This window comes from Mastomys coucha, unplaced genomic scaffold, assembly GCF_008632895.1.
Source record: "Mastomys coucha isolate ucsf_1 unplaced genomic scaffold, UCSF_Mcou_1 pScaffold4, whole genome shotgun sequence".
NCBI lineage: Eukaryota > Metazoa > Chordata > Mammalia > Rodentia > Muridae > Mastomys > Mastomys coucha.
The window spans coordinates 53,968,641-53,983,124 of NW_022196910.1; the positions used below are offsets into that span (position 1 = coordinate 53,968,641).

Consider the following 14,484-nt stretch of genomic DNA (forward strand, 5'->3'; position numbering starts at 1 on the left):
TTATGAGTAGGATTCAGCTCACAAAACCAATGCAGTGCAAGTCTGTGAAACCTAAAAATCCTCACTATCACGTGAGCTCCAATCCACAAGTATGTCCAGCAGCTACTGACCACAAAACAGGTAAAACTCGTGTTCTACTCCCCAACACTATACTTTTATCATCGCTGTGGTGTTTCTTTGCATGAAAGACAGACGGCCTCTGTTCTGTGCTCTCAGGAGCTGATCTGAATCAGCACCTACAGAGAACACCGTGAGCTTGCCGTGACTCCCTGTGAACGTGTTAAAGTCAAACATGAACATTTTCAGCCAAATTGTAATTTGTTTTTCCAGACTGTTTCATCCTCTCAAGTTCTAAGGACAGGGTGTTAATAGTAACTTCTAAAGCAAACACTGCAGATGCTTCACTGGCAGGGCAAAGGGTTCTCATTCCAATCTTTGTTGTTTTCATGTTTCAATCGTAAACTTTAAACAGTACTCGACCAACATCACTCCTTGATCACCATTTCAAGAGGAAGTTCCTCTAAGGATTGTGAAGACCAGAGGGACTAACAGGAGGCTCCCCTGACAATTCAGCCAACTTTGCCCTGATTATCAGTTGCTATTCTATGTGACTCGGTTGTCATTTTTAGGGAGTTGAGATCTCCCCAGATAGCTCAGACTAGCACTGAACTCAAACGCTCCTACCTCTCTCTACCCACCAAGTGCTCTGATTACAGCCATACACCACCATGCCCGGCTTAAAGTGGGACAAACATTTATGAAACTATCACTTGTGTGGTCAGGGCTCCCCCACAACTGTCCCATTGTTGTGGCATCAAGGAAAAGGAAAGAAAATGTCACCCCAGGAGGAAGAAGAGTGACACTGAAGAAGTCCCTGCCAAGCAAGAAGAGGAACAAGCAAAGTCCTTTTTCAGTTCTGACATGGCAGAGGGCAGTTGAAGGCAGTGACTCACTTGTCGTCTCAGAAGGGGACCCTAGGAGAAGAAGGCACAGAAGCATCCAGAAGCAGGAGCACAGGAGTGACTGAACATTGCCTGCTCACCACCTGGGGACCCTGCAAGAGAACCACAGTGGGGCCTCACTCTAGGTAACGTGGCAAGAAATGTGTCTCATTCAGACAATGTTCCTGGCACACCAAGATCTGGACAAGGAAGGGAAAGGCCTGATGTCTCCTGTGTTCAGGACAAGGGGCTCAGAGGCAGGATGGGTTCAAGCAGGAGTGCCTGCAGAGGACCACAGTAAGATGGATTACAAACTGTATTCAAGCGTCTCACAGCCAAAGGAATAGCATGAACTCAGAGTTGGGTGTCTGATGTACGAATGATGCCTCCAACATCACTCAGCCACTGTACAGTGAGCGCCAGTGAGGGCCTAAATCTCATCTGCCTCGCCCCTGCTGAAACAATGTCCCATATCCTACACATGATCCACCTTAGAAGAAAGGCAGAGGAGAATGGAAAACTAGAAGGCTGAACACTTACCCCAAGGAACCTATCATCTGACAAACTATCTAAATTCCAAAGTACCCAGGAAAGCATGAGAGAACAAGTTTAAAATTACTTTACAACTAGTAAACTTGTTCCCCGTTCAGTAGTGTGGCCAATAAAAAAGGTGACATCAATTTTGAGAAACAAAAAAATTTCCATTTGGGGGATTGGCAAGATGGCTTCATGGAGAACATGCTTACTAAGCAAACCTGACCGCCTCAGCTCAATCCCTGGAGGTTGAGAAGCTGGAGGGAAAAGATCAACTCCACACAGTGCTCCTCCAACCCCCATGCTTGTCCTGTGGCGCACATGTGCACACACACATGTACACACAATGTATACATGCACATACAAACATAACACATGCTTACACACATATACACATGCACACACTCACACACACATACATGCACACATATATACATGCACATACTCACACACACATACATGCACACACTCACATATATACATATCCTCACACTCAAACATACACACATGCACACACTCACACATACATACATGCACACACTCACACATACATGCACAAACTCCTTCACACATACACACATGCATTCACACACATAGATACACATACCCACAGTTCATCTTTTCTGTCCTCCATTTCTAAGATATTTGATTCATTCAAAACATTTTTTCCCCATTACAAATATACATTTTCTTCTGCTGGGTTCTTCTCTTTTGACAGAAACTTGAAAAAAAACACTGATATGGGAAAAGAACGACCCCAAAAGAACTCCACCCCATCATTGAAACATCAGTGAAGCCACAGCCTAGCCTCCAGCAGGCTGAGCCAGAAGTAAAGCCACACTGCTCCATGTGCTGGTAAAGCAGTGTCTACCTCCACAGCAGTCACAGTGACAGAGTATGGGGGGAGGCAGTGGAGGGATGGTTCCCTGGCAACTGAGGAAAACAATAGGCTTCCTGGAATGCAACACTCCTTCAAACCTGTGGATTGGTGAACAGGGACTGCAGACTTCCCCAGTGGTAAGAGATTGCTACTAACCACACGCACACGTGTGTGCACACACACACATGCACACATGCATGTATATACACACACATATGCATACACGAATACACATACACACAAATATATACACAGCATATATAACATACATATATACATGCATACACTCATACACACATATAGACATATATACGCACACAACACACATATACACATACACACACGTACACACACACACACACAGAGTGATCTTGTTTTCAACAGTGTCCTGTGCTCACAGCATCCCAATGGAACCAGGCGAGCCTCTCTCTTCCCTTGTTCCTGAGACCTATCATTGCCCTGTCTAAAGTTGTTCCCCTTCCTTCACGCTCACCCTTGGTGTTCCAATGGCCTCTTCAAATCCCCTCTTCGAAGAGGAAGTAAGTGAATGAATTCATTTTATATTTATCAAAACCAAAACCACCCAGGCCAACCTGGGAAAAGAGGAGGGCACAGGTGTTTCTTCCTTGGGGCCAGCCAAGACTAGAGTGGAAAGGATCCTGGGGGCTGCCTCTTCCTTCTTTAGACTGTGTCAGTCAAAGCTGATCCCAGTAGAGATCCATTCACCTCTCTATCCAGCCATGAAGCTGCTCTTGTTTCGAGGTTAGGTGTTCAAGCTGAGACTGCCTGGTACACAGTGACATCAAAGGCCTTTACTGCTCCCTTCTAACCAGCCCGCTCCTGCTGCAGAAGCCGAGTTTCCTCTGCATTCTTTTCTGGGCAGGATGCCCAAGGTCAGAGAATACTCGTAGTTAAATTCTGGCTTAGTCTTTTAAAGTGTTCCTTCTCTCTTCACTTTTGGCTTGCAAAATGTCTCCTTTTTCTCACAGCTCAAGTAATGGCACCTGAGAGGTCGGCTATTAAAACATAAATAAACAAATGAATAAATAAATAGTCGTTTTCCTTCCAAAGAGTTTTTTTCCTCCTTGAAGCCCAGTTCCCATTGGAGAAAAAGTCCAGCACATGACACAATGATTACATTTCTCAGAGTTGTTTCCCTTCTAGAAAAAAAAAAAAAACTACTCTATCAATATTTAATGATAGCAATTATCTTTAACTGGTGAAAATGCCTTCCATTATATAAGGTAGAAGGACAAAATTTGTCTAGCCCTTGCATAAAGATCCTTGTTCCATTACATTCACTTGGGAGGAAAACGTTATAAATAATTAATTCACATTGTTACCATGAATAATAACATGGTCAGCAAGGACTTCCATCACCACAGGAAAGCGGTCTGCTGAGGATGCGGTCACCTCATGACACACACACCCCCTCCATCCCGATCACTCAAGATGGCGACCCTAAGTACTGAGCCCGTCCTGATTACATAGGCTCTCCTTGAACTCGCAGCTGTGTTGAGAAGTGAGAATGAAACCCTGAACATGGGTTAAACATGTCTTAAAGGGCATCTGTGGCCACAAGCTGATCCCTTCGCCCGGTGCATAACACTAATGTAGAGAAGCAGCTGCAGCTCAGCGCTATCGCTCACAGGCTCTGGGAACTCAGGCCCCTCACCCAACCTCTAGAATTCTGACCCTAAAAACTAATTATGTCCAACCAGTGCCAGCTTTACATATGTTTTATTATGAAGCACTGATTATTTGGTCTTGTTAAATTCTTTTAGAACTCTAACCTAACAAAGATTATTAACTGGGAAGTGAGTGGCTGCTCTCTTAGCATCTCAGTTGACTGCTTCTACCTTCGAAGCCACAAACAGACGGACGGAGGACTCACTCTTATCCTCCGAGTTACTTTCTGCCATCACATAGCTCCCTTTCTACCGCACTTCCAGTTATAGAGCTAAGTCTTGAGCATCACCTTCTCTTCTCAAATATGGAGGACTTTCTTATTTCATGGCATACTCATTAGTTTGCACCCGTTTTAATATTCCAGCTAAGGTGGGCCAAGCGCCAGGAGTCTGCACACACGCGATGAGTCCCACCTCCTAGCCAGGACCTCAGCCTATAAAGGTTCCCAGCATGCTTTGCCTGTGACTGACTGACAGCTATGCTAGCAGAGAGGGCGGAACTTCCGTTCCCAATCTGACCTGCTCTCTGACTCCTGCACTAGGTTCACTCTAATTAAGGACATCGTTGGCACAGTCCTGATGATCTAACCATAGCATCATCTTGTTGCACATCCACATGGCAGAGAGACTGTGGATCTTAGCTGACAAAATTCCACCAACCAAGAGAATGAAGCAAGCTTCATGCAAGCACGTTCAGGATTTAGCCAACTTGGAAGAGACAGCCTATCTTTCCTGAGATGCCCACTCCCTGATATCTGTAAGAAACACACTGGCCATAGTACTGAAGAGCTATTACCCAGATTGCATGCAGTTTAGAGGACAAACGAAGCCTGTGCCACAAGAATTTGAAGTTGAATATCACAACGAAGGAACAGAATCATACAGTCCAAGCTACCACTGATTCAAGTTACAAAAAAAAAAAAAAAATCAGATTAAGTGGCTGGAAGATAGATCAAAGATTAAGAGCACTTGCTGCACAATCATGCGGACTGAGTCCTGATCCTGGATCCCACCCCATACATGCCTGTAACCCAAGCTCCAGTGGGAACAGAGGAAGTAGGTTGCTAGGGTCTGCGGGCTTCCAGCCTCCCTGAGAAATAGATGCCTCAGGTTTCTGGGAGAGAGCTTGCCTCAAAGGAATAGGCAGAGAGACATAGAGGGCATCTGATACACCCCTCTGGCCTCTACACACTCAGACACACACCAGTACATACATTCACACAGCACATGCATACATACATACATACATACACACACACACACACACACACACGCATACAAATAAATAAGTAGATCTTTTTTAAAATTTTGATTATAGCCAACTTAGTTTTTTTTTTTAATTTACTTCTTTGTTGCTTCAAAGTTCATGGTAGGACAGATTATATCTGAATTCACCAAGGTTGGTAAAATTTATAGCCTGTGACTATTGCTAACCCCAGCATGTTTTATGATGTTGTGCAATGATTAAAAATGGGTTCTCGGAGTACAGTTTAGTTTTGTACGAAGACAGTTTGACAGCAAGGCAGTCCCTCTCACTTCATAGTGCATAGAAGAAAACAACCCAGAGAAGAAAATTCTTCTTTATGATAGAGATAAGAAAGCATAATCAAATTTTAATCTTTTTTTCCAGAAAACTTTCATCTTGATTGATTAGTCAACTTTCTAAACCCTTTATTTGGTTTAGTAGATCATAAATCCAATTTAATAGCACACTGAAAATAATTTGAGATCCAATAGATGTTTGTTAGTTTTCCCTTTAATTAAAAATGATTTTCTTCCTAAAGGAGACTCACATGTCTGCTTCTCTATTTTATTTCTCAAAAATGGAGTTTATATCATTTCCATGTACAACCTACCTGCTGGCAAGAGTGATATCCAAGCATATTGGATAGTAACAAGCTGTAGTGTTCAAGGTTCTAGAAATATCTATAAGTATGTTCTTCAAAAAAAAAAGAGAATTGGTTAAGATAGTAAGTCAGTTTGGTAAAGGTGGTTAAGAATACCTCTACTGCCCAGGCAGTGATGGTACACACCTTTAACCTCAGCACTCAGGAGGCAGAGGCAGGTGGATCTCTGCATTTGAGGCCAGCTTAGTCTACAAAGTAAGTTCCAGGATAGCCAGGGCTACTCAGAGAAACCCTGTCTTTAAAAAGAATGTTTCTACTGTGGTAGTCCTTACCATTTTCTATTGCAATGATCTATGAAACTGTATGGTTAAAGACAACACTATGGTGTCAGGCTCCAACACCATTTTCTATTGCAATGATCTATAAAACTGTGTGGTTAAAGACGACACTATGGTGTCAGGCTCCAACACCATTTTCTATTGCAATGATCTATGAAACTGTGTGGTTAAAGACGACACTATGGTGTCAGGCTCCAACACCAGGCTTTGCCACTTCCTAGCTGCATACCCTTGTAGCAAATCATACAAAAACAAATTTCCTCATCTGAAAAAATAAGCAGGGTAATCATCTCTACCTTGGAATTAAATGAGATAGTTCACATCTCAACTGGGGAGTGCCTCACAAATAGAAATTCTTCAATATCTACTATTATTATCATAATTGTTATGGGTCTTTTCATTTCTGGCTTAATGTTAGAATCTCTATCTCCCTAAGCATGATATAATTACTTCAGCAGAAATCCAGGAATGCTTCAGACTTACTCAACAGTTCAACATTTCCCAGTTTTACTTACCTCGTAGTAGTAGCAGCAGGTAGATTTATCCAGGTTTCAGCTCAACTGTGTGGCACGGGCTCCCCTATGATCTGTCACCTATGCAGAAGCCCCCTTCTACGTGCCTGCCCAACAATATGCAATATCAATGGCTTCATATGCTGAATGTCTGCATTGCCTCCAATCTCCTATTTTAAAAAGCTATGTTCTTTCTGGTCAATGCGCAACCCTCACACATTCACAACACTTGAGGTTGTCTCTATGGGGGTGGGACATACAGAGACTGTGGAACTAGGCAATGGCCATTCAGAGAGGGACACAGATGGCAAGAAACTTTCACTGATTGCCAGGTATCATCACAGTATGGAAAATCCTTGGCCAGGTACCCAGAGCTCTTGTTCAAACAAACTCATGTTCTGGAACCTTCTCAGGTGCCCCCAACTTTGAATGCAGAATCCACTGACACGTTTTCCTCCACCAATATTTACTTTAAATTAGATCTTTAGAAAACCAATCTATTCTCCCCTCTGCTGCTGGCAAAAATGAGATGTCTTTATGAACTTCCTAATGGAGTTGAAGGCTTTGCCAGCCTGTGGCCATGACTATGATTTTCTAAATATTGATCAATGGAACAATTTGTAAAGCACTTTTCAGAACCCTTTGGCCTCAGTGTCTCTCACTCAGAACTTGTCCCCTGAACCATACTTCCTCCAGACTACCAACATTTCTCTAGTGTCTCAACTTGAAACCAGCATTCTTGATGCATTGACTAGAACTTATTCACTAAAATAGAAGCTTAATGAGGTTTGAGAAATAGTTCAGCCAGGAAAGTGCTTGCCTTGCAAGCATAAAGACCAGAAATTGATCCCAAGATCCCACACTTTAAAAGTCCGGTATAGTAGAGTAGCAGTATTTCATGGGTTTTCCTTGCAACTGGGTTCCAAGGCCTAGCACACCAAGTGTTGCCACCTGTGAACTTGCACCAAAGTCGATGAGGAGGGGTCTCCACTGAGCGCCTCGGCCCTGAAGCACAGCAGACATCCCTTCCTGCAGGTGCTCCTTGCTACACATAATTACTATGGGCAATGCCTGGGCTCCTGGTCCAGCAACAGCTTGAGCAAAAGCGCCCAGTACCCAGGAGATGCAGTTCCTCACTCCCCAGCGTGGCAGAATCCCCCTAGGCCTTCAGAAGCCCGATCATCTGTGGCCTGGCTCCTGAAGCCATAAAAAACCCACCAGTCGTCCAAGCTAGCTAGGTCAGTACCAGAGCTCCATCCTGACCTGTCAGAGTCAGCAGCCTGCCCAAGCTTAAGTGGTGCTAGGCCAGAGCCCACATTCCCACCCCATCCTGTAATATAGGAAGGCTGAACAAATGTCAACAGGAGCTGGAGAGACCCCCCTCTTGGTCCACAGCGCTGAGTTTCCTTGACCCCATAACTGTGTCTTTCACAAAGCAGAAAATAAACTCAAAGCAGCCATCAAAAAATAAATAAAAACAAAAGATACAAAGTCGGGTGTGGTGGGGTGTTTGTAATTCTAAGCAATGACACTGGAAGTCTGAGGTCACAGGACGGTCTGAGGACACCATGAAGGGGCTCTGGTGAGAGTTCTTTTCCCCATTTACAGATGGATATTGGTGCAAGTTTGTGTTCATCTAGAGCACATAGGCCAGATCCAGCCCGCCTCTGGTTTTGTGTATCGAGTTTTTTATTCATGGAGCCTCATTCAGTAACCTACACATTGTCTAGAGCTGTTTTGTGCCACGGTAGTATAGCTAATAGTTATGGAGGTGGCCTAAGAGCCCTCAAACTCTAAACATTCACTACCTAACTCTTTATAGAAGAAGAAATGTAACACCGTCACAAACCAAAGCCTAGACCCACCATTCTAGGAGGTTCTGAGCACTCTAGGTTCAGTCTGAAGGTTCTGAAGGGACCGTCATAGATTAACAATTATTGAATAAGGATTAGGTACTTACAATGATGGAGGCCTTCCCTGCCTCTCACACTGAAGCTAACCTCTGTGCTGTTATTAAGAATGCTTCAGGAGACATAGAGCAAAGCCCTTCCATGTACTAAATGCATTTTATATCTCTAAAGCCAAGTACTTTCTCATTAAATCATTGTTTGAGGGGCTCTGTTGAGTGCCTAATGTAGCAAGAAAAATAGTAAAGGGCTAAAGAGCTCCAGGCTCATTGCTTTCCCCTCTACCCTTACACATGCCCTCTAATTTGCACCACACAATTTGACACATGCTAAGTATCATTCTGAACTGTTTGTTGGTAACATTTGCAATATTCTTTATCCCCAAACTAGGCAGTTATCACCTTGGGATCCTAAATTATGCTTTTTAAAAAAATCATGAAATTAAAGATTTGTGAGACATTAACAATCATATTCCAAACTTTCTCATCTCACAGATGAATAAATTAAGACCTAGACCAAACAAATAACTTCTCTTAAAGAGCCACAGTACATCAGTACATTTAGAGCATCTTATTCAAAAGTTCTGTCTGTTCCATTTTCTGCAGGATGTCTTAGGATATCTCTATGTATCTTGACCCTACTGTTGTAGCCTGACTGGCTGTTGCTAAGGGGGATGGTTGTCATCGGATGTTTGCTCAAGTAGACTTTGTGGTTTTCTTCCTGGAATTGGAGTTTAGTCCATGCCTCATACAAAATTGAGCTTCTCCTCAAAATCAGAGTTGGTTAGGCCTTTTGTTAATGGCCTCTCTAAGACCCATGTCCCCAGTACACTGACACCCCAATTTTGTGCTTACCTAGAAATAAGGCATGACTGTGCTAAGTTGTATGCTAAACACAGGGTGGGACTCTCAACTGTTCTATGCTCTTAGCTTCAAGAGACCTTAAGGAAATTTTGTCTGACATGCACATAAACAGAGGAGGTTATATACAATGAAAATAACTTCCTTGCCATGTTACCTCACTAACTGGATGGTTGAAAGGAGGGAGACAAGAAAAGAATGTTCTCTTCCTTAACACACCTGTTGAGCATACAAAACACAACAGAGCATACCTATGAACCATTTAGAGTAACCCAGAAAGCTATGTTAAGCCAGTGGGAGACTCTGAGTTCAGTTGAGCAACTAACACATCCAGGTCAGCAAATCTCAGCTGTGGCTAACTATAGACTTTCCCTGGAGCTATTATAACAAAGCACTGCAGGTTTGGGGCTTAAACATCAGAAGCCTGTCTCTGTTGTTTAAGAGAAGAAGTCTAAACTCTAGGTGGTTGGCTTGGATCCCTCAGAGCTTTGAGAAAGACTCTGTTGCAAACCTTTCCCCTAATCTATAGCCTCAGGCATTGCTTGTCTTTGCCTATAATGGTCTCCTTGTGCCTTCAAGTCTCTGTGTCTTTCCTCTCTGGGCACCTGCTCTTCTATGTAATAAAGGCAGAGTCATATTGGATCAGGGTCCACACCAGTGACCTAATCTTAACTTGAGAATGTCCAAAGACGTTATTTCTGGGAATGAGACCCTCAACATCTTCTAGGAGACTCTCTTCATCCCACCACACAACATATTAGAATAATCTGGGAGCCTGCCTGCTGCATATCACAGCTGAGGAGCTATGGGAAGCAGAGGTAAAACAGGAACAACAGGGACCCTGAGAAACATCTGCATTTTCTCACTTGAACTCCACTCCCCATTCCTCTCCTCTTAGGACTTCCTCTCTTAAACAACTGAGATAGGCTTCTGTTGTTTAAGCCCCAAACCTGCATTGCTTTGTTGGTATGCATCTCAAGGGCTCCACCTCTACCTCTGTCCTTGCCAGGTCTAAGCAATCCTTCAATCTAAGCAGGAACTCCCATTGTCCTAGTAAGGGTTATTACTGCTATAATGAGACACCATAACTTGGATTAAGAAACTTAGGAAGGAAATGATTGATTTGGCTTATGCTTCCACATCACCGTTCATCATCAAAGGTAGTCAAGATAGGAACTCACACAGAGCAGGGACCTGGAGGCAGAAATCAATGCAGAAGCATGGAGGGTGCTGCTTTCTGTCTTGCTCCCCATGGCTTTGTTCAACCTGCCCAGAAATAGCACTGCTCACAATGAGCTGGGCCCTTCTACACCAATCACTAATCAAGAAATGTCCAACCAGATCTCATGGAGGTATTTCCTCGACTGAGGATCCCTTCTTTCAGATAACTCTAACTTATGTTAGGTTGACATAAAGCATGCAGCACACCCAGACACTACATGACCTCAGACTCTGTCTCTGTCCTGTGCTTTTGAGGACCAAGCCCACAATCTGCCCACGTGGGACCCCTTCTGCCCATCTGGCCCCATCTCTGTCATGTTCCTCTACCAGGTCTAAACAAAATTCACCCTGTACACCTCTTCTTTAGGTCCCACTTTCTAATCCTCTCCTGATATTCTTTCAAAATGACTGTGTTCTCAGTCAAATAGAATTCCAAGCGAGCTTCCTACCTAAAACAAAGCCCAGTGTAGCACACGGTATATCTAAACTCCCCTAGACAAGTTCACTCTAAGAATACCTCCAAGAGAAGTGAACGTGTGTATCCACCAGAGGACATGTTAGGAGAATGTCTTAAACATAGTAGCTGAAATCTATAAACATCCATCCACAGGTAGACAAGCTGGAATATATTGTGATGGTTTGTATATGCTAGGCCCAGGGAGTGGCACTATTAGGATGTGTGGCCTTGTTGGAGTAGGTGTGTCTCTGTGGGTGTAGGCTCTAAAACCCTAGTCCTAGCTCCCTAGAAGTGAGTCTTCTCCTAGCGGCCTTCTGAACAAGAAATAGAACTCTCAGCCCTTCCTGCACCATGCCTGCCTGGACACTGCCATGCTCCTGCCTTGATGATAATGGACTGAACCTCTGAACCTGTAAGCCAGCCCAATTAAATGTTGTCCTTTATAAAAGATGCCTTTGTCATGGTGTCTGTTCAGAGCAGTAAAACCCTAACTAAGACATATATTAATACTGTAGAATACTAAACGTTGGTTTTTTTTAAATTGCCTATAAACACAGTAGCATAGCTATGTTCCATGAAGAAAAGCCATCCCACAGTAAACCCCATGCACTTACATTCATCTAACATTCTAGACCATCAATGAGAAACACCACAAGAACAGTTGCCTCTGGAAATGGATGGAGAATAATGGAACAGGCACTGTTGGCAAAGAAGCAGAAAGAACATTTTTTAAGGTGACTGAGTGTCTCACAAACTCTTTTGCTTCTTGTAAAAGGTGATAGCTATGTGAGTATGGGCTTACACCTAAATGCTTCTGTTTACATACTTAAGTGTGTATGTAAGCTGGCTCTCTGTTCTTTACCGTATGTATGGTACACTTCAACAAATATTTTTGAAAGGAGAAAAAAGATCAGGGGAGGGGCCTAGATTATCTTAGGGATACTAATAGGTGGATTAAGACATTCTAGATTTGCCGCACTAGCTTGCTAATTCTTATTAATCTTTTTATCACTCAGTGCACCTCATCGCAGCTTCAAATGACCTTCATCCTTTATCTGTACCTAAGGAATTAGTGTGAGTCAGTATCTCTGTCAATTTTTTTTTTTTTTTTGCTATGTGTACTTTAAAGTCTGTGCTCTAATCCATGGATCCAAAGAGTTGGTGACATATCCTAAAGCTGTTTGTTCTGGAAAGAGTGTTGTGACTTCATGGCCATCCTCATGTCACCACACTATGAAGATGAGACAGAACTGTTCATTGACACCCAAGATAACATGGTTTTAAGTGGCACAGGAGCGGGGTAGAGAAATCAGTTCTCCTGTCCCACTTTGATGCATTTTTCTCTGTCTACTGATACCATCAGCTCCTGGTATAATATGTTATCTTCTCAGAAATAGATTGAATATCTCAGAAAAAAATCAGACAAATTTGGGGCTTGATTAAATCAGTGGATAACCATCTATACCCTAGTAACAGGGTAACTCTTCTAAACCTACAGCATGTAGATATTTTTTGTTTTACCCATTCATGTTAAACAGAACCAAAACATTGATGTTTTGACAAAAGAAAAAATTATTTTCTTTTTTTTTTCACAATGGCTGAGATAGCTTCTCACTTCAAAGCAGAATCCATTCAACTGCTAAAAAAGAAAATTGATTTAATTAAGGCATGAAAATATTAGTATAATTGTGAGTGTCAAATGATAACAATAGCAAGCATAAGAGCTATTACACTGAAAGAAGAGAGGGTCCATTTGGGAGGCCAGTGTAGCTTGGCACTGAGTTTGATGACAACGCTAATAAAGCAAGCCAGTGTTCCCGACTCTCCTCAGAGATCACCACCACTATCCATAGTTTGGTATTAGGGATCAGACCTATCTCGTTATTTAATTATGTGCATTTATTTATCTTTAACAGGACGCACACAAATCTCAGGAAGCTTTCACAAGTCAGAAGACCACTCTCTGCAGGCATGTCTTTCCTTCCTTTGGTCTTAAGAACCAAATCCATAACATCAGCCTTGGTGGCAAGCACCTTTACCCACCGAGCCAACTCTCTAGCTCTTATCTTCCCACATAAACCACCAAGATGAGCAAGTACGCTTTGTGTTAGTCTGCTTTTCATCTGTATGGGAGAAAATACCTAAGAAATTCAACTTAAAGGAGAAAAAAGGATTTGTCTTGGCCCAAGCTTCTGTGGACTCCCATCTGTGTCCATCCAGCCCCACTGCTGCTGGGGTTGTAATATAGGGAAACACTGATAGACTGGCTGAATGTTTTGTCACCAGAGAGTAAAAGGATTAGGAGGTGTGGCCTTGTTGGAGGAAGTGTGTCCCTGGGTTTCAAAAGTCTAAGCCAGTCACAGTATTTCCCTCTTCCTGGCTGCCTGCAGATCCAACTGTGGAACTCTCAGCTACTTCTCCAGCAACATATCTGCCAGTGATCCACCATGCTCCCTGCCATGACAAGAATGGACTAAAGCTCTGAAATGGTGTATTTCTTTTGTCTCATATTGTTTTGTTTGGGTACTTTCTATCTTATTGATCTTTTGGTTGCATGATATAGTTCCAATTTTCTATTTTTATGAGTTTTGTGTCTGTCTGTGTGTGTGTGTTTCTTGGGTTTCTTTTTCTAATTTTTGAAAATCTGGTTTATTTGGTATTTGTCCATTTTCTTGTTTGTGTTTTAAAGAGGGAGAGAAAAAAAAACGGGGTATAGACTTGGGTGGATGGGGAGGTGGGCAGAATATGGAAGGAGATGGAGGAGGGGGAATCATGATCAGAATATGTTGGGAACCATGAGAGCCCTGAGATAAACATCCTGCCCCAGCTAATTGAGAACCCTGAGATTAACATCCTGCCTGACAATCACAAGGATCCAGCTTGGCCCTGAGAAAAAGAACATTCACGGAAATCCACTCCCTCCCCACCTGTCACCCCGGAGCTTAACCCCAGAAGATTTTGTAACCTTCCATCTCCCTCCTTCCTCTTCCCCTCCCCTCCAAGATTTTTGCTTTAAATATGCTCTGCTCCACTAAGTAAACGACTCTTGACAAGCAATGCTTCCTTAAGTCCTGTCTTCTCTCTCGCCCGTTCTTATTCCAGGTTGTGGTCCTCCTCGCTCCCCCGAATAACTTGGCCTGCAGGTCAGGTCAGGTGGCGCCCAACATGGGGCTCGAGGCACGGACCCCTCCAGACAGACCCCCAGAACGAGCGCTCAGCGCTCAGTCATCAGCCAGAAGATTCAGACCTGTCACCCACAGATCATCTCTTCTTAGGTAAGTCAGTCTGTCTCATATTTC

General features: G+C 43.2%; 1 long non-coding RNA gene across 1 annotated transcript in view; it reads right to left on the minus strand.

The window, feature by feature from the left end:
* Positions 1-14,484, minus strand: part of LOC116076392 — a 70,480-nt gene that overhangs the window by 606 nt on the left and 55,390 nt on the right. The window contains exon 3 of the long non-coding RNA XR_004112927.1: positions 11,800-11,884. This is a non-coding gene — a long non-coding RNA (uncharacterized LOC116076392). The remainder of the gene's footprint in view (positions 1-11,799; positions 11,885-14,484) is intronic.